The sequence below is a fragment of the Mixophyes fleayi genome, chromosome 5, assembly GCF_038048845.1.
Source record: "Mixophyes fleayi isolate aMixFle1 chromosome 5, aMixFle1.hap1, whole genome shotgun sequence".
In the NCBI taxonomy this organism is placed as follows: domain Eukaryota; kingdom Metazoa; phylum Chordata; class Amphibia; order Anura; family Limnodynastidae; genus Mixophyes; species Mixophyes fleayi.
The window spans coordinates 68,422,960-68,444,377 of NC_134406.1; the positions used below are offsets into that span (position 1 = coordinate 68,422,960).

Here is a 21,418-nt window from a genome sequence, read left to right on the forward strand (position 1 = left end):
TTCCCTAAGACCCTGCATTGACTATAGGGGACTCAACTAAATCACAATCAAGAATTAGTACCCCCCCTCCCACTGATTTTAGAGAGCTGGAGGGGGTGATGATTGACACTTATGAAGTGTTGTCATATGAATACCAGGGATTCCAAACCTTGTGGAAGTTTTTAACTTTATCACTGCTTACTAGTTGATATTTTGTCACACAGCATATATGCAATATGACTTTGTCTGCAAATTTGTGAATGTGTGTTAGGAGACACAAAGGAATAGATTAGTGAGGGACAGTCCTGTAACGTCTGCAATGAGTGACTTTATTGTGTTCCAGAATAAGCTTATCTTGGGACAAGAGCACCTGGTGTGAACAAATCTGCCTACCTGGTCACATTCTCTCCAGCATTGATTGGATGTGTTTGGGTAGATTTTGTGGAGGTTTTCTGGGACCAGACACCACCAGGTAAAAATTTTATAGGAGTTTTCTCTTATGGCCACACTAAAATCTTTTAGAGATCACTTGTACAGGTTTTAGTCCAGTTAACTTCTTTGAGAGATAGGTCTATCAAAGAACCAGCATAAGAGTCTACCCCTAGGGCTCTCAAGTAGATCGAATGTGGATACAACTATTGAGTAGTCAGATTATGGGTTGGTTTGTTTTAAGGAACTCAATAAGTGTTATGACAGGCTACAACCCAGTAACATATCTATCCTCGAGTAACACCCGCCAAGTGTCAAATAGCTCTGGTTCTTGTCTGTTGAGTTCTCTGGTATTAGCTTGGAAGGACAAGTCTCCCATTTGGTGGGAACTATTTAGGTCCTGGTTTAAACCCATGTTAAAGTCCCCAACGCCATGTACCCACCCCTATGCTCTTTATGTAGAGTGGAGAATAAAAGCTTTAAAATGTTACACTGTTCAGAGATGGCTGCATATCCTTATTCCTTTCAATAGTTCATGAATTTATACAGAACCAAAGGAATTTATTTAATAACATTGCTCATAGATGTAGGTCACTAATCCATTGCCATCAACCACACACTTCTTTTCATTGTTTAACTTACATCCAAGGGCTTTCCATCACTTTCTGCTGCTGAGGCACACTGATGACACCCCAGGAGCAATGCGGTGAATGACACAGTGAGATGAGCCAGGGCAGGAGAATACTCTCTCCTGTCTCTCCTGCTCTTACACTATCAGATACCACACTACAGTGATTGCAGTATGGAGTGCAGGAGACTCAGGTCACCCTGTGCTGCTTCTTCAGACAAATACTACAGAGCAGCCTAGGAGCACTAGGGGGTTGGGAGAGCAATATTGAGGATCAGGAGGTGATTTGCTCCTAGGTTTTAGCTGTCTGCGACTAGATTCTACCCTTTTGTCATAGAAAGAACGGCCCTGCTGGCACAGACAAAGATTAATTTGCAGATGTGCACTAACATTTATAAATAAGACTCAGAGGGGCATATTCAATTAGGGTTCTGGTTCGTGGTAATGCGCGTTACCGCGAAAAGTGCGCGTTCTTGCCGATATTACGGTACCGCAATAACGCGGATTTTCGTACGCAACCCTATGGGCTGGGAATGAAAATCCACATTATTGCGGTAACGTGGATTAAGTTTGCGGCTCGTTCCGGCGCGATCCCGCTAACCGGAACCCTAATTGAATATGCCCCTGAGAATGACTGAATCCGCACCCGTATTTGTTAAATACAGTATATTCTAATAATGTTAAGAAATTTGAGAACTGTTAGAAGACTGGCTTATATAAAATGTTGGGTACAGACCAATTGTTTTTCGTCTTGTATTTTTGAATAAATGCTTATTTAAAATTGCTTTTTTAAAATAGAATATTGCTGTTACAATATCACACTATGTTGTATCTTTATATTTTTTCTATGCTATATCACCATCGTTTATAAAATGGAGAGAAAGATCAAGAACACTGTGACTCACGGATCTGCTCCTTAAAAATAAGTATTTTGAATATTTTATTCACCTGTATATGTTTATAAGAAGATTGGTCACATAATTTTGTTAATTTGAAGCTAATTATGTTATTTTGTAATATGTGATTACAGTCAGCAGCGCTCTAGATTCCTATTTATATTTATATATCCATTTTATTCGGAATATTGTGTGATTCCAATAGGAAGTGTAGCGGCAGCTGATTTTTAGCGCAATTTACCTCCTTTTGACATTTTCTATTTTGTTATTCCATTGTAGTCTATCAATATTAGCATATTTCATAGTCAAATATTCTGGTTGGTACTCCATTAAAGTTTTGTGATTGGTCTAAAATAGCCACTTTGTTCTTTAATTTTTGTATTCCATCTGTCATATTACATTCTAGCATGTTTTTATTATGTTTCTCAAGTGCTAATTTTTTTGTATCTTTAGGCACCATCTTACCTTTTTGCTTTTGCATTTGTTGCACAAAAGATATATTATGTACATTAATTTAGAATTTATTGCAATGTTAATAATTTATCTACCAGTCAGGCTTTCATTTCAATGAAATTGCTTCGTATTTTTTTTTTATAGCTGACTAAATTGATCTTTTTAAAATTCAGCAGCATTGCTGTGGCATAATAATTTGAAAGAGCCTTATGATGGTTTAAGTTAAGGCTTCCCATAGAAATGAGCTTTCCAACTGACATTATGTAAAGTAATGTAACATGTTCAGTCTAGAGAATGTAAGGCTGCCAACATGGTTTTGGTTTACAGTTGAAGGTAAATGTGGTAAAAAATATACCAAACATGTATTATCTGTGTATAAGATTCAAAACTCACAACTGTGAACAGCACATACAGCAAATGTTGGTTTCACTGTGAGTATAACAATGCATGCCGCAACACAGAATCAAAGAACCTAGTCATTTAATAATGCATGCCGCTCCTTACATATAATACAAAATTAAAGAGCATTATGAGGCTTGTATTTCTAGTACACAGCCAGGCAGAGTTCAAAAATAGTGTCTGAATGTGTAACACAGACCCTGCAAGCATTTGTGCCTGAAGAAAATAAAAGATGAAAACATATTGGACCTCATTTAAAATTGGACATATTTTGTTAAAGCTGCCCCTGTAACAGAGTGCCACCTGGCAGTGCCGATAATATAAATGTACTGTGTTTTTATGTTTTTTTTCAGGGTGATTATAAATTTATTTGAAGTATTAGACCAATAACAGGTTTAGTCAAAAAGACCAAATCCCATATCATAATCAGATTCCCCAGACTCTTTCCTTCTGGGAGGCAGCAGCATTAGGTGCGTAGGCAGTCGCCACAACAGGAGCCGCAACAACAAAGGTTAATGGGTCTGCCAGGAAAGCCTTGACCCTGTCTGCCAATGGGAAGCTGTAGTCTGTTTCCACTGCAAGAGCTAGAACCCGCTTGTACCCACTGATGATTGAGTGAGGCAGAGAGGCAATGGTGGGATTACCAATTGGTAGGCAAACACTGGTCACAAACCCCCTTCAAAAAGCAAGTTCGCAGAGCATCTTCTGTCATATCCTAAACCTCTGGGCTCGCTCAAAATTTCAATAGTTCCTCTTGAGATTTTTGTGGTGATTCCCAAAGCCTGAAAGAACGAAATCTTCTCAGGGCCCAAAACAGTATTCTTAGCAGGCACTGTGACATCACAAGGTGCAATAGCACTTGCATGAGCAGAAGTGGGCACCTTGTTGTCTAACAACGTGTCTTGAACGTCCGTGATATCCTCCTTAGTGAAATCAAAACCCACATTTCCTGTGAGGCAGAAGCTTTTCCAGAGCAAAGTTATCCTCCAAATGTCCACGAATAGCTTTACGCATTACCATCAGCACGACAGTCTTCTCTCGCAGAGACATACGGATCTGTTGCATTTGCTTTGAGCCAACATTGTCCACCCCACTATAAAGCATTATGGGTAATCATCCAACAACTGAATGACTTTCAGAAAACAGTTTGACTTCCACGTAGCTCTGTCTTCCCTGGGCATCTTGTCAGTGCTTCCAAGAATTGCCACAAAAAGGGTTTAAAGCCTTGATGATCCTCACACAAGGACTCCGGAAGGTAAAAGCAAATAAGTTATGTTTTGATCTTCATTAAATAAGTTTAAATCCTAATTTGTTGAACACGGAAAAGTTGTAAAATGTAAGCGCTATAAACGTCTCAAAAACCATAGGAACAATATACACCTGTGGAGTAAATAATTATAGAGGGCAAAACTTTAAAATAAGAGGATGGACAGGAGCTTCATTACCGTTGAAATTCCTCTTCTGATGAAATCGTATTCAAACAATGAAATGCGTTAGCATTTTTAAACTTATTTAAAGAAGATCAACACACAGCACATTTAAATTATCGGCACTGCAAGGTGGCACGTTGTTACAGCGGCAGCTTCTTGGGTGAGCGGGATCAATCGTGAACATTAAGTATTAGACTTACACCTGGAGAACCCGCAATGTCCACAGCCGTGATGATCTTCGATCTGAAACATCCTTTTAAGGTTTCTACAAGAAGACACGGTAGATAAGTATAGCATTTTTTCTTTTTGCTAATGCTTGTTTTATTGAAGTGGTAATTTAACCAGAGATTTTTTTCTGGTCCGGAACAATTGCAGCTTTTACCTACATGCTGAATAAGTATATGTCACTCAGAGAATACTGATTTCAAATCAGAGAATTACAAGTTGTTTTTGAATTTAATAAATTATATTCATCTCTGGCTAATCAGACTGAGCGTAGTGCACTTTGCGTCGCATTTGTATAGGACACCAAATCATACATCTATTTGACTTATCCCATCCATTATTGACAGCTCAGACCAATGGCAGCATGTACTGAGCTGCTGATCTACATATATATATATATAGGGACAGAGAACCACCAATTGCGATCAAAAAAGATCAGCGCACTCATCAGGACTCCTTAGTGATTTTATATTTGTTCTGCTTCATTGACAGATTTGTAGGTGTGATAAGTATTGTGCAATGTTTTATATCAATATGCGCTTTCTTTCTCTCTCTATATATATATATTTAATTATTTTTATTTTTCTCCATGAACTCATTTGCATGTGGATTGTATTAATTGATTTCTCAGTGATGTGTTACATTGATTGATTTATCACGGGTTTTTAAGAGTACACAGGCTCTTTCACAGCAGCAGAGGACCATTTATCCTCCATCCAATAGTACGTATTAGATCTAATATACCCAGCGCTAATGGATGAAATTGTCTTTTATGGTATATTAAGGAGCGTTCAGCTCAAAAACAGTAATATGTGTGCCGGACATACAAGTGCATATACTTCTATATCTAACGTTAGCATAGAGATGTGGCTTGATGCTGTTAGTAGTAAATGCAAAACTCATCTTACCCTACATATAATAAAGTAATGAAGTGTCATATACACAAGAAGAATAGTGTCTTAACTATTAGTAATAAACGTATTTTCCATACAAAAAATTCAAAATTCAAGTGTCCCATATATATTGTTTATCCCTTTAATAAACCAATGGGAATCTTCTTTCCTGCAGTATTCGAAATAGAAATAACAAATGAGTAATGCAAATAGATTGCTGCAACTTGAAATAAGATAGGTGTGATGCTAATGAATTAAGTACTGCTGGATAGGTGAAAACGCAATCAGCCAATCAGAAGAGTCCAGATAGTGCTGCAGATTGTCCTCATCATCATTATATATCTTTGGTTTAAATGATTTATGCTCTTGGTTAATGTACTTACCTGTCCAGCGTCTTCTTAGCCAACTACTACCTTCTTATCAACATCGCTGAGTCTAAACTACATGCCCTCACAAGCATTCGGACACAGCTAACTATATAATTCAAGGGTTAGCACCACTTAGGTGGTTGCGAAATATTTTACTTCCTGTCCTGGGTGCTGTTGTTTTGTTGGAACATTGTTACTGACCTTCACTTTCCTCCTTAGTAATTTGTTTTGCCTGTTTATAGGGTAACACTTCTGTCTGATTGTGTATTACTATTCCTAATTGATGTCTTACGCTCGTTTGTATCTTATGTTATTGAACATATAGTGTTCAGTGACTATAGCTATCTGTACAAGACCTGGGGGCACATTAAGTTCTGTGGGAGAGGTGAAAACTGGGACCATCATCATCATCATCATCATCACCATTTATTTATATAGCGCCACTAATTCCGCAGCGCTGTACAGAGAACTCATTCACATCAGTCCCTACCCCATTGGGGCTTACAGTCTAAATTCCCTAACACACACACAGGCAGGCATACACAGACAGACACACAGACTAGGGTCAATTTTTGTTACTAGCCAATTAACCTACCAGTATGTTTTTTGGAGTGTGGGAGGAAACCGGAGCACCCGGAGGAAACCCACGCAAACACGGGGAGAACATACAAACTCCTCACAGATAAGGCCATGGTCGGGAATTGAACTCATGACCCCAGTGCTGTAAGATGGAAGTGCTAACCACTATGCCACCGTGCTACCCTAGCTGGCTATTGTGACTGATCTACTGTTGTCACTGGTAAAACAATGTTTAGACTAAAGTGTAAATAAAGTAATAATTTGTGAAGTGTCCAGATGTTTCAAATAAATTCTACTCTCATTGTAGGCTCTTTTAAGCCTCATAACCACTAGCATTAAATTACATGTGTTTACTAGCATTTGTAATCTTAGTACCACACATGTAAACAATAGATCCCATTGCTTACAATGTTAGAAAACCCACTTGTGTTTTAACATCAGTTCTGGATTCAGGTGCTTTGCGGTTTTCTGAAGGTTTTTGCTAAAATCAGTATATTTAACACAAGATAATTGCATTGAGATCAATGTAGAGACCAACGATGAAGTTTGCATCATTGCGTTTGAACTTCAAACTAACTAAAAAAACTCAGTGGGTACTCGGCATTATGATCAGTTGCTTCGGCAGACAATTCACAAATTGCCCCTTCATCGTAATCTTCTTTTTTTTTTTATTATTCTTTGAATCTTACCATATTTATATAATGTGGAAAATATTGAAATATATGGGTTTAAGAGGTTTTAGAGGTTAGTTGGCAATGATGATGGAATGGAATGAGCTAAATAGTTTCCATTTTTTAAAGTAATGTTTTTCTTTAGGAAAATTGATCTTTTAGGAAAGCATGTAATTAACCCTTTCATATAATCAAATCATTTTTAAAATCTCATCATAACAACCCACTTCAACATAACTAACCCTTTATAATGATTGAATCCACATAATTTATTCACCCCAACATCATTAATTAATCCCATTTATATTCATTGACCCCCTTCTGGGCAGGAGCCCAGAAAGAAAAAAAAGTATATACATTTGAGATTTATATACATTAATGGTTATATTATACATATGTATTGTCATTACTATACCACATATGACTGTCTATATAGCTCGCTTTAGTTATTTTATAAATTTACTCTATGGTGTTCTACAAGTTTTATTTGTGATTAATTAGACCTATGTCTGTAAGAGATAAGAGATCAAGAACAACTCCCAGGTGAGGGGTGTTGGCATAAATAATTATTTGGCTATTTAAACTTTGTATAACAGAATTTTTTTTATACTTTGCCCTCTGATGAAGTTGTGTTAACGACAAAACGCGTTAGTACATTAACGCTGCAGTAGCAACATTCCGTGAATGGTGCTGTAAGTACGGCACGTAAGTGACACAGTTATACTCAAGGATCTTTGTTTGGATGTGGATTCCTACTTGAATTTTATCTTCATTCAAGATACCACCTGCTGTAGACTGTAGTACAGGCAGCCACATTATTGCAAATATTTTTGTTTGCTAAAGCCTTAGACCTAATCATTGTGACATTAAACAAGATTGTTCTTTGACCTTTTTCTTGGGACTTATTGTTCAATATATGGTCACACAAGCATCACTTTCGCTATTTCTGAATTATGAATTGAAGGACTGCGGGATTTATTAGCCTATAAGATTGGTTCTAATAAGATGATGTATCATTCCAGATATATTTATAAACTTTCTGTTCTCATTTACCATTTGGCCCTTGAATGAAGTTACCACATTACAATAGTGGATAATCCAGTTTGTTCTGCTATTGGTATTATATAAATATAACACTGAAGTGTTTTATGATCAATTATATTATTGATATACAGTATGGATACATTTTATTAAAGTGAATGTTTCATTTCAAGGATGTTTGTAGTATTTTTAGATAGAGATTGGTTGCTCATTAGCACTATCTAATAAATTTTTAGATTGTGGACCTGTTTAGAGGGTGCAGTCTCTAGTGTTGGCAGCTGCTTTTCAAGCTAAAAGTGAGACTTCTATACTTATATTATTATTACTCTTTCATTTGAGCACATATAGGGATTCAGTGATTTTTTTTGCATGTGTTAAAGAATAATAATGTGCTCTTGTGTATGAATGTAATCATTAGTCTAAACAGCATTTTTGTTATCTAGGAGACTGCAAGTCAATCACAGAAAGCTCTGCGCTTCCCAGGGTGACAAAATGGTAATCCTGGTAAAGCAACACAGGTAATTTATTTTAGGTATAATATTTACCCAAGTAATATATAAGCTTTCATTAACCAAAAAGTGACCTTTTTTTGGCACAGGGCACACAGAATATTACTCATGATACATTTTTGTGTATTTCTCTTTTAGATTTAAGATCAAATAATTATTTGGTGTTTTTAAATTTGTTTGGTTTTCAAAATGTGTATTTATCAAAATGAAAAATGCTCATCAAGCCCTTATTTTTCAATCCAGCAGATTTCAATTCGCAATACTAGTTTTGTGATATGGGATCCATACAAAAGGTGCAATGTATCACGTGGTGGTTTGCAAAATCGCAAAAATAAATGCTAATCTTTTTAGATATTGTTCTAATTAGTGAGATTGGTTATATCATCATCATCATCATTTATTTATTTATATAGCGCCACTAATTCCACAGCGCTGTACAGTGAACTCATTCACATCAGTCCCTGCCCCAATAGAGCTTACAGTCTAACTTCCCTAACATACACACACACACACACACACACACACACAGACAGACAGACAGACAGACTGGGATCAATTTGAAGGCAGCCAATTAACCTACTAGTATGTTTTTAGATTGTTGGAGGAAACCGGAGCACCCGGAGGAAACCAACGCAAACACGGGGAGAACATACAAACTCCACATAGATAAGGCCATGGTCGGGAATCGAACTCATGACCCACTGTGAGGCAGAAGTGCTAACCACAGAGCCACCATGCTGCCCATGCCTATTCATTTTGTTTATACACAGGTGCCCGATTTACAGTTGCTCTTTAAAATATGGCTAATTTTTAGACACAAATATCACAACTTTTAATATAGCATGCAGATACATCCAGAGCACAGTCATCATCATCATCAAGTAAACTTGCACTCGGTATATGCAACACACAAGATACTCATCCTAAAATGCATATCTTAAGCAAATTATTAAAATCAGGCGCGAACAGTTTTTGCATGATGTTTGGTTTGCAAACCAAACTGTACATAGTTTTGGTAAACCGCATACGGTTTGCGTCTTTTAAAATTGGTACATGTCAGACACAATTTAGGGCAAGCTGCATATTGATAGATACTATTGATAGTTTTTAAAATTGCATAATAAAAAGTACTTTGAGACTTTTGTGTCTTGTTATTGCAAAGTTTTAATTTGAAATTCAAGGGTATTTTATACTAAAACATTCTGTGAATTCTGATTGAAAACTCTTACTTTAAAAAATAATTGCATTCATGCGATTTGTTCAAAAGCTATTGCTTTAATTTGAAGTGAGCAGTAAAACATTTTAATACAATAAAAGACATATTAAATATCATACATTATGGCACGATGACAGTTTCCTATTGCTGTCTATAGAATAAATTTAAAATTAATTTAATTTGCTTCATCAAAGTAAATAACACAATAGCTTCCACACATATTAATAAATACAAAAACTGTATTATCTGTATGGAATAAATGCTGGCTATATAAGCAACCCATTCTTTGCTCATGATATCTTTCTTTGCGTTTCATGGTGAACCGCCTCGGACACTAATTCATTGAAATGTAATTAGGTCTCCACTTCAGCAATGATAACTACATTACAATTATAGGTAATGAAATCTGACATTTTTGCATGAGTTATAGAGATGCTGAAAAATATGTATACATTTTCTACATTACCTCTATTTTGTTTGGGGGGGATGGTCAAAAATATGAAAAATAAAAGTGAACTGTGTGAAATTAATTCTTATGTGCACAACGTCACATCTGCTTACATCATAACTAGGTATTAGCAAGTCCATAATGAAAGAAGAGAAGTATGTGACATCTGAGTTTATATGGTCACAGTAGTTTATTTTACAAAATACAAGTAGCATACTCAATACATAACAGTATTCAAAAATGCAAATTGAGTAAAAACTATAATCTTGTAAACCATATAAAATTCATATATGACAGTAAGAATCTTCTTAAACAGTACTCATTCAAAAATATATATTGAAAACTTGTATTTCCTGAAAGTTCCAAGACAAAAGATTTCTTCAATTTATACTGCTTTCCACTTTTGTAGTATAGCTGCACACTAGGGGTCAGATTCATGTACTGATGTTTGCGTAGTGTATGTTGCATGAAATAGCTCTGCGAATGCCCAAAAATGGATTTTACTCCAATGAGCAGAAGTGCATGTAATTAATATCCGAACGCAAATGAAATATGCCATTGTCTACGACTTGAGAGGCAGATCGGGGGAGGGAAGGTGTGGACTAATGTAGGCCATGTACAGTAAGGCCGTTCCGATGCAAATGTGGCCAATTCAAGTCCTTGATTTAAATCTTTGATTTCAAAATTGCATGTATGCAACTAAGATATACTATTAAAATGCATTGTATGTACAGTATGCATTGAAATCCCCTTTATTTATGAAATTAATGTAACATGCATTATTTTTGAAAATAAATATTTATATACATCATTATACCTTTAAGAGTTGTTATTTTATTTTATGATCAGATAAAACTTTTATGTGTTCTGATATCTTCTATTGTACATACGTATGTGCATATATTGCTGTCTGTTGTGTGTGTCTGTGTATGGAAAGTACTGTTAAGGCAAAGTGTACTTACACCCAGATTTCAATACCGGCGGAGCTAGGTCTTGCTAAGTTTTTAAAGATGCAACTTTCGTGCAAGCTGCATTCAGACATAAATCAGGCCCTTTGTGTGTCCAAATCTCAATGAGACCAGAGACTGGTTCCAGCTGCACAGAGTTAATATTTTTCATATGGAGATTAAAAACATATATCTGGACATTAATAATGCCTACTGTACATAAAAAATTTGCAGGCAGTAGGTAGAGTCATTTGCATTTGAAGATTAATTGCATGCACTTGCCTTCATTGGCACAAAGGCCTTTTCTGAGCATCAACAGAGCAATTTCACACAAAGTATGGAACACAATGGGACTTACATTCCTTAATGGATCAGTCCCATAGTTCCTAACCTTATATGTTATAATGAGGGGCATTATTATTTAATATGTATACACTAGTCTTAGTGACCTCTTAACATTGTGATTATAAGTCAATCCCATTCGAAACATAGGTATAGTAAAGGTAAAGTACATAAAGTATACATCCTAATCTTTTCAGTTCACAGTCCATCAACTAACTCAATGTCACTCTCTTGATGTAAGATGCTATTATTCAGACAGAAACTCTTAAAACAAATGCCTGTGCATTTACTTACAAACTAAAGGAAGGCATAAGTGTGTGGGTGCACAAGTCCAGGGACAGGTGTGAGAATAAATGCAAGTCAATGGATTTCTGCAATATGGAGGAAGAGAAGATGTACCTAATGGTTGACTCCAAACAGGACAGATAGAAAAGTAGTCCATGACTGAACCCAGACAGGACAGGTAGAGAAATATAGCCAATGGTTGACTTCAAGCAGGACTAGTAGAAAGGGAAGTCAATGGCGGACTACAGACCGGACAGCTGAATTTCCCCTTTCCTCTTCTCACTCTCCTCACGTGAGCTCAGACATCATCCTTTTTGTTACATTCGAGAAATAGAGGGCAGAGCAGCGGGATGAGTGAAAACCCCATTTTATTGCTATTAATCGGGCAACCCCCCCTTCCCTTGTTATAATACATGTCTCACTCCCTCATTACAATACATGTCCCCTCCCTCTTCTCAATACATGCCCCCCTCCCTCTTCACAATACATGTCCCCTCCCTCTTCACAATACATGCCCCCCTTGCAGGGCCGGATTTACCGCTAGGCAACCTAGGCACCTGCGGCCCCTCCCCCAACTCGCTGGGCAGAGAGGGGGTGAAGATGCTGGGCAGAGAGGGGGCATGTGTGAAGGTGCTGAACAGAGAGGGGGCATGTGTGAAGGTGCTGGGCAGAGAGGGGGCATATGTGAAGGTGCTGGGCAGAGAGGTGGTGAAGGTGCTAGGCAGAGAGGGAGCATGTGTGAAGGTGCTGGGCAGAGAGGGGACATGTGTGAAGGTGCTGGGCAAAGAGGGGGTGAAGGTGTTGAGTAGAGAGGGGGCATGTGTGAAGGTGCTGAGCAGAGAGGGGGCAAAGGTGCTGGGCAAAAAGGGGGCATGTGTGAAGGTGCTGGGCAGAGAGGGGGCATGTATGAAGGTGGTGGGCAGAGAGGGGGCATGTATGAAGGTGCCCCACAGAGAGGGGGCATGTGTGAAGGTACTGGGCAGAGAGGGGGTGAAGGTGCTGGGCAGAGAGGAGGCATGTGTGAAGGTTCTGGGCAGAGAGGGGGTAAAGGTGCTGGGCAGAGAGGGGGCAAAGGTGCTGGGCAAAGAGGGGGCATGTGTGAAGGTGCTGGGCAGAGAGGGGTTAAAGGTGCTGGGCAGAGAGGGGGCATGTGTGAAGGTGCTGGGCAGAGAGGGGGCATGTGTGAAAGTGCTGGGCAGAGAGGGGTCAAAGGTGCTGGGCAGATAGGGCACAGTGTGATGAGAGGGACAATAATGAGGGGCCGCATGGTGATGCAGGAAGAGCAGTGTGATGTACGGCGGCACATAGCTTACCCTTCTACTTAACTATAGGAGTATATGCTATGCTAAAATAATATAGTGTTATGGATTGTTTCAGGAGGGGGGGGCAAACCAATATCTTGCCTAGGGCCCCATGAGGTCTAAATCTGGCTCTGCCCCTTTGCTCTTCACAATATATATGTCCCCTCTTCAAAATATATGTCCCCCTCATTCTTCACAGTATATGCCCCTCTTCACAATACATTATCCCCTCCCTCTTCACAATACATGACTCGTCTCTCCGCAAAATAAATGCTCCTCTCTTCACAATACTTGCCCCCTCCCTCTGCACAATACATTCCTCACTCTACACAATACATCCCCCCTCTTAAAAATACATTTCCCCTCTTCATAATACATGCCCCCATCCCTCTTCACAATACATTCCCCAATTCACTTACCTTGCTCTTGATTTGATGCTCCCAGACACTGATAGACTGGGAGTCTGCCATGCAGTAATGATCAGTGACTGAGAGCCACTGCATTGTGGAGGGATTCAGACTTACAGCGGACAGACTAGGGGGCCCGGACAGATGAGGGGGCCTGAACTGACGGAGGACCTTGTCCGGGCCCAATACAGCTGCACCTCCTGTACACTCCTGATGGTGGCCCTGGTTATTGTTGTCCCTGCTCCACCTCTACGGGGAGCAGCAACATGTCTGCACTCTGAGTACCTGCTTGTGATCAGAGCTGTTCAGCAGTGGCCCCTTCTCTGGACAAGGGAACAGATGTTCTCCAAGTATGAGCGTGGCCATGCCAGTCTGTGTGCCAGCTACATGCACATTTTACCTGGCTCCTGGCTATTAGACTCTGGCTTCCTGGCATCCACTTAAAGTATTACCTGGCAACCCTGGCACAACTGGACTTAATTGTGTTGTTGAACAAAGCCCCTTGCTTAATGTGAGCTAGGAGCAGAGGACTCATGTCCTGGGTCTTCCCTAAAACACACATAGGACCCCTGAGCCTACTCTATATTCTCAACTACGGGCCAGAAACAAGGGAGTAGAATTACTCTCATGTACCACATACAGCCCTCAGGTCCCCTCATTCACATGGACAAGATATCGATCCCTGCCCTCCTTAGAATAAAGTTGATTAATGAGATGTGATAATTTAGCAAATACCACAAGTGCTGCACTAGTGGAACAGCTCTCTGAGAATTCAAAAAGAGTGCGCTGGGGAAGTGCATGACGTCACTTCTGTTACACATTTCCATCTCCGCAAATAGTTTTTACTGGGTGCCACCAAAGAAGTTTCACTTCAACAATACTTTACAGTAATGCTATACTTTCACACTATTTGTATATTCTGACTACCATCATTAACATTATCTACTGGTAATATGCATTTATCTGTTACTGTTCTGATGTAATTGAGCTTGACTTAAAAAATCATTAAATAACAGGTTTATTCTAAATATTGTGATTGCAAAATAAGTATAACATATTTCCATGCATGAACAATTGTATATGCCTGGTCTGGAGAGAATTGAACGTAGACATTTGTTAAGGATGTTGCTTTGCATCCGACACTGGAACACTGCGTGCCATATATATCCTATTAGTGTCGGCTTCTGCAGCTCTGCTGGAAAACAGATGCTGTCTAACACAATAATGTTGCAATGAATCTTCACTTCATACAACTGTCGGGGAAACTGAATTATACTGATTGAACACATCTCTCTATAGAGTGCATATTTTGTTCACCTGCCACAGTGCTGAACGAGATACAATATTGTCATCTAGCCTGTTACACAATAATGATGGTAATCTGTTAGATATCGATACTAATGTAAGTTTTCAGATAATCAATCTAACAGTTCCTGTCTGTGAATTTGCTGTACAGATTGTACCATGTGTTTGGCTGCTCTGAGTTTGTTGCCGCCTACAGACAGAGGGTGTTTTAGTTGTTACGCAGACACTGTTGAGTAAGATAAGATCTGCTTGCTCAGAGTTCAGGCCGCAGCTCTTCAGACCTGGAGTATCATGCCTTCCTCTGCAGCTCAGCAAATAAGTCAATGGGGCAGGGATTGATGTGAGTGAGTTCTCTGTACAGTGCTGCGGAATTAGTGGCGCTATATAAATAAATGGTGATGATGATGATGATGATGAATGTTATTTGTGGGGTACCTCTATCTATGAATCAGAACATCTGTGCTAGGTCAGTGTGCTGAACAAGGGGAAATCTAATATATCACCATTGAACTTAAATTCACAACAATAGTAAATAAACCATGTAAGAATAAATCTTAAAAAAATACATATATCAGCAATATTTTCATTAGTATCACATACTAGTCGAACATTATGACAGCATATAATCAGTCACCAATGAGTAAATTGATTGAAGGACTCTTCCACATTACATCCCGTCACACAGGGTTTCTTTGGTCACACAAACATTAAAATTATTAAAATAAAAGGGGTTGTACAAGTTTACTTTTTTTAACGCCTCCGAGTCCTCTACCGATAGTTTCTTCAAAGGGAGTATGGCTTTTCTTCTCTTTATTTGGGTCTTCTTTTTCTCTTTTAACAAATAATTTTCTGCTCCACATAATTTAAAAGAAGAAAACACAGCAGACTAAATAGGCACAGGACAACGTTTTTGAGAGTGTTATGCTATTATAACTCTGCGTATTTTAAGCACTGAAGTTAATCTAATATAGTGACACATGCTCCAGTTCTGGAATATAAAAGTGTAACATTCCTATATCAAATAAAATAGTTACTTTCTGTTTAATTTATATGACTATCCTGGCATGTAATGAAACAATATGGTGTCACAGTGGTCAGAGTTGCTGCTTTAAATTGCTGGATCCTTGTCTTCAGTTCTGGACAAGGTTCTATTTCCACGAAGTTTGTATGTTCTCCCCTTGTTTGAATAGGGTTTGCTCCAAGTGCTCCTTACACAGCCCAAATATATAGTGGTAGGTGAGTTGACTGCTCACAAATTTATGTGTAAGATTGTATGCTTGTGATAGGGAAATTAGATCATAAGCTTTACTGGGGCAGACAACAATTTTCCTAGATAAAGTTCAAATATTGTACAGCACTGCAGAATAAGTGTTCACGTGTAACTCTTGTAATGGCACCTCATGGCCCCTAACCCAGGTGTTGGCAGGTGAGGTCACAGAGGGGATGCTCTAGTAGAGGGAGGCGAGTGTCTTATAGTGATAGGGTGGGCGCTGGTGGTGTGGGCAATCACATCAATGGAGATGTGGTCCAATGAGATGACGTGGGTTAGCCACGTCAATGATGGAAACATGGCCAACAGCACGGTATGCAATTGAAAGTGCCCGGTATAGGGGGATAATGTGGGGGACCAGAGTATATAAAGCCTGCGGTTTCCCCACATTTTAGTGGTAGGAGCAATATTAAGCTGGGCCCCAGTGGATCAGGTCCTCCCCGAGAAGGGGAACAGAGAACCCTACACTAATGAAAGCCCTGTAGAGAAGGAGGGGAATCCACACCATCAGGGGTACCTCAGTGCAAATGAGAGCATGAAGGAGTGGTGGAGAGCTGCACCTGTGCAAGCGGGGGTGGGGGGTGTTTTGAGCCCCCACCAGCAAAGATAGGAGAGCCTTTGGATGAAAGTGACTGGAGGAGAGTCATGGATTGACAGACAGCTATCCTTGAAGGAGTGAGTGTATGTTTGGCTGCAAGTCACAGAGATTGAAGGAGGGCCCAGTATAGAGCCCCCTTGGTAAGTGCCCCCATACCTTGATGGGGTAAATGAAACTAGGCAGTATGACTAGCAGCAAGAGCTGAGTTAGGGAAGGAGGTCCTCTCTGTATGAGAGCTATGTCAGAAAGTGCCCCATACCGTGAGGGGGGTTGCTACAACTAGGCAGTGTGGCTGCTCTGGAGGCAAGGAGCTCCCATGGTAAGGTACAGAAAGATCCCTGTGGTTATGTAATAGTAGGCAGAGTCCCTGGTTATTGGAACATTATAAGAGCTCTGCTGAGTACATATATAATATCCATTCAATAGCATAGTGCAAGAACTTCTGAAGTATGTCCATTGTTTACTGATAACTGTGAGAGAGCCAAGTGTGCTTAGAACATGTGGGACTGCTGCACCTAGCAACACAACAGCTGTGTCATTACTGATACTGGACTAAAGTAAGAAATGTCCAGATGGAGTAAAGGAGTGATATTAAAAGTAATAATATCTGCTGAAGTTGTGCGCTGGAGGCGTTTGGGAGAAGCTGTACCTGTAACCATTATGATATGTGCTGAAGGAGTTTGGTGTTTCCTATATTAATTAGGAGGAAAAGGTGTTTGAAATAAAATGTATGATTATTTTTCTATGAGATGGTCTGACGCCCAACAATTTATTTGATATTACACAACATCGCTAGAGTCCACTCCATGAATTTTGTGTTAAACCCCTGAGTATTCAAAGGATCCTCGCCACAGTCAGAGCAGAAGAGGACAGCAATAGCGAGTAGGGTTACACACTACATCATGGCACCCCAATTAAATGATCATGGCAATGGCTTCACACACTATACAAATAAAGCATAATAATAATAATAATAATAATAATAATAACAGTAATAATTACATAAGTCACGTCTCTGCTTTGGTACTTGGTGTGGATCTCTTTGTTTTGATACTTGGTGTCCCTGCTTAATGCCGTTTTTGTTTGAACAAATGTGTGATGGGTCGTGTTTGCGTGATTGTGGTTTTGATTTGTCTCTTGCTAATACGACATATCTTAAAAGAAGATACAACTAAAACAGCAGCTGTAATAAGCAATTGGCAGATACTACAATTACTAAACCTTTCCTGCCCTTGAATTTTTTTGTGGTCACAAAATAGTACAAAGGTCTATATGCCCTTTCTGCTCTGCAATTAAATGTTGACATTTTCTGGGGAATAATAATCAACTAATTCCCAAGCTTTACAGTATCAGTTATTTTTTATTCAGTTGCCATAGCAACCCGCTTATGTGCGTTCAACTATTGGCTTTCATGTGAATTTAGCTGTGAGCAAACTCCTATTATTTTTTTGGAAGTGAAAGGTTTCAGATTTGATTAAAATTGTGTGTAAACAATAGTATTTCTTGTAATGTTGTTTAAAGTACAAGTAAACCCCAAAATTGATATTTTCAGATATGAACCATAAAAAGGTAAATACGTTGTTCAGACAGCTTGAATCCACTCCTACATCATTAGGACAGTGTTCAAAAAGCATCTGATACAAGTGGAAGAGCTCACAATGCAGTCATTTGAGCTACTGTGACATCGCACAACCTACTCTTGTGTATGAGTCATCCAATCCATACAGTGCATTTCTACCAATCTGTACATCTCTCTCTAATGGTCATTTACGAATAGAAAAATTGGATTGATAGAGCTTCCCTAATGATGTACTCAACGGCTGCCTTCCAGAGTACTAACCAGTTGTTAGTATAAATACACTTACAACTATTCAGTATAATCTCGGGGTTCTAGCAATATCCAAGCTACTATTATTTTTACCAACACACAACTTCCAATACCCCTGGCGCCACTGTTAAGGTTAAATAAATTAGATGAATATAAGATATTCTATTAAACTCAATTAATTTAACATCTTATATTCATCTCATTCAGTTAACATTAACAGTCCATGCGGCCTACAGTACATTGGCCGCACTTTTAGAAGTCTGAGAGTAAGACTAAGCAAGCACTGTAGGAACACCTAAAAGCGTATGGAGCACATAGTGTATCCGATCATTTTGCCAAAACACATAATGCAGACCCCTCAGGTTTAAAGTTTATGGGTATAAGAAGAATCCATAAGTCCTGGAGAGGAGGGGATTTCTTGTCAAAAATATTTAAGGAAGAAGCCAGATGGATAATCGATCTTTCCACTTGAGCACCAAAAGGATTGAACCTAGATTTTGATCTGGGGAGCTTTTTAGAAAAATAGAATCAGGATAAGGAAAATCCATAACTATCTATTGCTTAGGGAATACTTTAGAGTGATACCAGCAGTCCCAAGTAGGGCTACATAAACATTAATAATGATTTATTAGTTATTGTCAGATTAATTACAGAAATGAGGAAGAAGTCAAATTGCAGAATAATCACTTATTTGAGTAACATTTATATTTTAATTAAATACAAATGAAGATAAGGATTTGAGACTCATCGATTGTTGTTGCTGAAGAGTGAACGATACTATAAGAGCTAGTTTGAAAGCACTTTACGCTAGTAACGGTCATTTAAATATATTAATTTAGTCATTTATGATGATGGTTTAACCCTAATTTGTATATTTAAATGGATATGAAGTTAGTCTAATATGGACCTTACTATTGGTTGTGAGGAATAAGACAGGAGGGACTAACCCCAATAGACGTCACAAGAAACTGATTACTTAAGGAGACGACATTAAGGAATCCCAATTAGTGATGGGAAATGAATGATAGTTCATTTTGGAGATTAGTTCATTCTGATCTAGTTCATACAAAAGATTAGTTCAAAAGATTACTTCATTTGGCTCATTTGACTCAGTAGTTCAGTTGTCTCATTTTACTCAGTTAGTTCATTTGGCTAATTTAGTTCATTTGGCTCATTAAGTTCATTTAGCTAAGTTAGTTCAGTTAGATCACTGGCTCTGGAACACTGCTGAGAGAAATGATTGGAGACATAGATCTAGTCTATTACACATACTGTAGGCATATCTACTACTACCTCATTAGATGAGTTATAGTCCTGTAAGAATGATCAGATAATTTTAATATTTCAGATCATTTTTAATATTTATATTTTATATTTATATTTATAAAAAGGACAATCACTTATACAAAAACTAGTAGTGACATGTTGAGCTCTGCAAAGTTAATTAGAATTTCATTATTATTTTTTACTTCCATAATATGCAAATGAAAAAGACCCAAATTCTGAGTATTATAAAGTGTCACTTTTTTGCTTTTAAAATAGTGATTAGATTAAACTTACCTTTGACCTAATCTTATTTTTCTAATTTCAACCATTAATGTCACTGAATGCACGCTGTAAAAAGACCCAAAACAGGCATCACATCACTGGGGGTGGGGCCAAAATGGTCCTATTCACGAAGCCCTGCCTCCTACGCCCATACCCCGCTCCAGAAATATCCAGACGTAACCAACATAATGTTGGCAATTATGACTAATCAGCTTCTGTCATTTATCTAGCAGAGTCTATAAAATGGCAGAAAATGATTGGTTGCTATGGGTAACATTTCCCCTTTATCTCTCTTGAAAGTTTAATACATCTCCCCTGCATATATGGTGGAGTAAACAGAACTACAGTATATAGCATGCAGCACTCAGCAGTGCACTGTGTCTTGAGCTGACAGGGAAGTGAATGTATCCTGTGAGTCATGAGCTAAATTATCTAAATGATTCAAAAGATCCACAAGAGTGAAAGAGTCATATGAGTTAGAAGAGTCATATGAGTTAGAAGAGTCATATGTATCAGAAGAGTCATTTGAGTCAGAAGATTCATATGAGTCATTAGAGTGAAAAGAACTAGATGAACTATTGAACTCCTGAGCCAGGAGAATGACTCATGACTCATAGTTCAGTGATCAGCTCCACAGAGTCTCAGACAATGTCTGAGCACAGCAGTGCCACCTTTGGTAGTTTAGAGGTACTGACTCATGAATATTATATGGGAGAGCTGAATAGCAGTGCTGCTGTATTGGCACCAACAAAACAAACCCAGTAGCATATTTAGCAAAGATAGGAAGTGTAGGGAGAAGGAGAAGCCAGAATTAAGACTAATAGGACAGTGATTTTTATCACAAAAATGTGAGTAGTATGAACATACAGACACTCATACATAGGCTTTAGCTAGTCAGTGCAATTTCAGATGTTTTTCTAATTAGATTTGTATTTCATGGACTGTGTTGTGCTTTCTACTTTACTTTTACAGTTAGAAACTAAAGAGCCAGTTCCTGGTGAACTAATCTTTGCCAGAGCTGTGAACTAAATGAGTTAGTTCACTTTGAAGATTAGTTCATTTTGAACTAATCATTCCTAAACTACCCATCACTAATCCCAATCCCCGAGGAAGCCATACAGGCGAAACGCGTTGGTGGAGAACGGGAAATCATACTAGCAACATATTGTATTATATCATGTCATCATACTGACATACGTAAACATTTTGTTATCTGTTTACAGTGGAACACTTAGAGATATATGTGGTCCAATATTTTACTGCCGAAACCGGAAGTTCGGCATTTGACACGCAGAGTGCGTTCCAAGAACCCGGAAAGTCCCTTTCAGCATGGCAGGAACGATCTCCTATGCCTGTACAGTTAGGAGAGGCGGACTAAGGAGGATACCAAGTCCAAGGAATAATACTGCATTGTAGAAACTAA

At 38.6% G+C, this 21,418-nt stretch overlaps 1 pseudogene; it reads right to left on the minus strand.

The window, feature by feature from the left end:
• Positions 1 to 3,179: 3,179 nt before the first annotated feature.
• On the minus strand, positions 3,180 to 4,045 carry LOC142157681 (large ribosomal subunit protein uL10-like; annotated as a pseudogene).
• Between the last annotated feature and the right edge of the window lie 17,373 nt (positions 4,046 to 21,418).